This window comes from Alligator sinensis, unplaced genomic scaffold (genome assembly GCF_000455745.1).
Source record: "Alligator sinensis unplaced genomic scaffold, ASM45574v1 scaffold1879_1, whole genome shotgun sequence".
NCBI lineage: Eukaryota > Metazoa > Chordata > Crocodylia > Alligatoridae > Alligator > Alligator sinensis.
In genome coordinates, this window is record NW_005843753.1 from 1,909 (window position 1) to 5,327 (window position 3,419).

Consider the following 3,419-nt stretch of genomic DNA (forward strand, 5'->3'; position numbering starts at 1 on the left):
CGGTGAGCGAAGCAGTTGCAGAGGAGTTACAAAGAACAAACACTTTCCCTTATCTGTTCTACTGTACAGAGCCAGCAATTCCCCACAAAGCAGTTATGTCATCTTATAACTCGTATGATCAAAGTTTAAGGCATTTATTTTTTTTTCTGATTCCACAACATTATAGCCCTTAAAGTAAGATTATGCCAAATTGAATTCTGTCTAAGTTAATATTAAGACTTACCTGACATGGAGAGAAGTAACAACAGCCTTTAAAACAGTGAGTTGATTATAGATAGAAAAATAAATCTTGACAAATAAAGAAAATGTTAACCTAAACAAAATAAGACTGTGATTTCAATTGATGTTGTAAACCTTGAGTGTCTTGTAGAAGAGTTACAGTAAAAGGATTAACTCAAAAGAATCCCCACAAAGGTTTTTGGAGTCCTACTGCAGTAGAAAATAAACAATACCTCCCGACTAATTAACATCATACAATAATCAAGACGTGGCAGGAGAGAGTCAGAATATAATGCAAGTAGTCCAAGACCGAGAAATCTCAGAAAGGAGGGGCTAGAATAATACATTAGGCTATACGGTACCCTCACAGGGGCCTTCAGGGATATGTTCTGACTGAAGGCATATGTAGAAATTGTAGTCAATAGGCCAGCTTCTCCATTCAAGGACATAAATGCAGTTCTCATGAACTAAATGTATTTTTTGCCTTGCATATGACAGATTCAACTGAGTGCCATGCTTGGAGCCAATAAAAGGTCTAACTATCACCCAGTTCCCACTGGTGATCTGTCCTGATAATGCAAGGGAGTATTTGGCCATTTATAGGCCTCTGCACAGAGCTGGAGAATTTTGGGCCAAGGTAATATATCTCCTAGCAGCACAGGGCATGAGGCTGTCCCTTAATTTCTATAGGTACATATATATTAACCAGAGCTCTCTCCTTCCTGCCCCAAATCTATGACAGCCTCAAGCTCAGTCCTGGTCAGAGTCCAATTCAGGGCCAAAACGGGGTGAAGGAGGCTCTGACTCTGAATCTGGGAATCAAATGAAAGGTTTACAAATGAAATACGGGCCAGATCTTGGTCTGGCCCTCCTGGTGAGTTCTCACACTGTTTTCACTTACAGCTCACTGCCCTAATCTGCTAGTGGATAAGCTAGTAGCGACAGAGCTGCCCCACTGGCAGATTTCGGGAAGGGAGCTGGGACCTGTCCCTCTCCTGCAGCTCTTTTCAAGTCCCTTGCCCCTGATTAGGGAGCCAGGGCAGGAGCTCCGTGCTACGCGGCAGGGGGACATTGTCCCAACTCCAGCAGCAGGCAGACCCAAGGAGCTGGGAGGCAGTTGTTTCCTGCCCCTTGCTGCCTGCCAGCCCCTGTGCTAGCACCTGGGGAGAGTCTGGAGCTCCCTGCGGTGGTGGCAGGGGTCCATGGCAGGGCTGCAGGAATCTTGATACAAAGAGCAGCAAATCTTCTCTCTCATCCATCCATTTGTAGCTGCATGCCTGAAAGCACTTACTCCCAATTAGTTTACACCAGAATAAATCTAGGCCAGAGTTAATGCATGTGTAGATGCACCCAGTAGAAAGCTAGGTCTCTGGAAAAAAACAGATTTGAGCAGTTTAAAATGACAAGGCGCTGGCTGAATGTTGGCTTGTTGTGCATAACTAGAGATGACCTGTGATGGAGTACCTTGGCCTGTGAGGTCAGAGGAAGGGCACAGCCAGGTCACTGTATCTTCCTCACAGCTGAATACCACGGGCACTTTTTCCGTGAGGTCCCAGCCCTGCTCAAATTGTCCTACTAGAGATGACCTGTGATGGAGTACCTTGGCCTGTGAGGTCAGAGGAAGGGCACAGCCAGGTCACTGTATCTTCCTCACAGCTGAATACCACGGGCACTTTTTCCGTGAGATCCCAGCCCTGCTCAAATTGTCCTTCTCTGACACGTCCCAATATGAGAGACTGCTGTTTGTGTGTAGCATGCTCCTTATCCCTTCTTCCACCATCCTAGCCTCTTATGCTCGCATCCTTGCTGCAGTCCTCAGGATGAATTCAACCAGACAGCAGAAAGCCCTGGCCACCTGCTCCTCCCATCTGACTGTGGTGGGCATGTTCTATGGGACAGCCATCTTCATGTACATGAGACCCAGCTCCTACCACTCCCCAGAAAAAGACAAGATTTTGTCTCTGTTTTACACCATTGTTCCCCCAGTACTGAATCCACTTATCTACAGCCTGAGAAACAGAGATGTCTTAGGAGCCCTAAGAAAGCTGGTTGGGAAATGCAGAGTCTTCCAGCAAAATTAACAACTGCTCTAGTTTACTGTGAGCTAAATCTCATTCAACTGAGAAGGCCACCAGCAAGGTATTCTGGAACATTTTGGAGACTCAATTTTCTCAGTCATTTAACAGCCAGTGACCTACTGTGCATCACGGGCTATATCACTTTAATGTAAAAAAATGGTTTGAGGAAGTCTACTCCCTTTTCCATGTTCACTCGAGTTCTCCTGTTGGAGGAAATTTAACTAAGTTATTGCATAGTGAAGATTTAATGGGGGTTTGAGACTTTGTATTTCCCTTATGCTGACCCTCTGAAGGAGGCCCAAACCCAGACAAAAGGTCAAGCTAATAGGTAAAGTGGCAGGGCAACAGATGTGATCTGGGGCACAAGGAGACAAGACTTGTGAGGAAAAGTTGAAAGAACAAGGGGTATTTAGTAGGGCTATGCAAAGCTTTGGTTCCTGATTCCATTCAGTGGAGATTCGGCCCAATTTGGTGGCTGAATCTCTGAATCTGAATCGAATCAGAGGACACTTTTATCTCTCTGACTCAAATTGGAACCCTTGGAATTGGTTCGGAGACATTTGGAAAGATTCAGCAATTCGGCGATAGAGGCAGCTTTAAATGGTTTTTCTACATATCTCGTGAGTGCTGCGAATCTGGGGCACATGAAGCGTCCCACAGGAGTGCGGGGGGCTCCCCAGCGCGCTCGGCAGCAGACCCAAATGTGGACCAGAAGCAGTCCTGTGTCTGTGAGGGAACATGCGGGGAGGGCTCCCATGCTCCCCTGGCTTGGTGACTGGTGCCTCCTGGGCCTGGGGGGGCATCCGGGGTCCCCCTGCAGCCAATCGCCGATTGTGGGGGGGGGTCCCAGGTGTGCTCCCCGGAGGCCCCGGAAGTGGGCTCGAAGTACTTCTGGGTTTGCCACCAAGCATGTGGAGGGCCCCCCCACACTCCTGTGAGACGCTCCATGCACCCCAGCATTTCAGTGTTCACAAGCCGTGCGGGTACCTTGAGGTATGTAAAAAAAAACATTTAAAACTGTCTGTATGTCCAAATCACTGATTCTCCAAATCAGCATTGAATCTTCAGATTCAGCCAAATTGAAGCAGGGACAGTGATCCGAATCAACAAATCAAATCACTG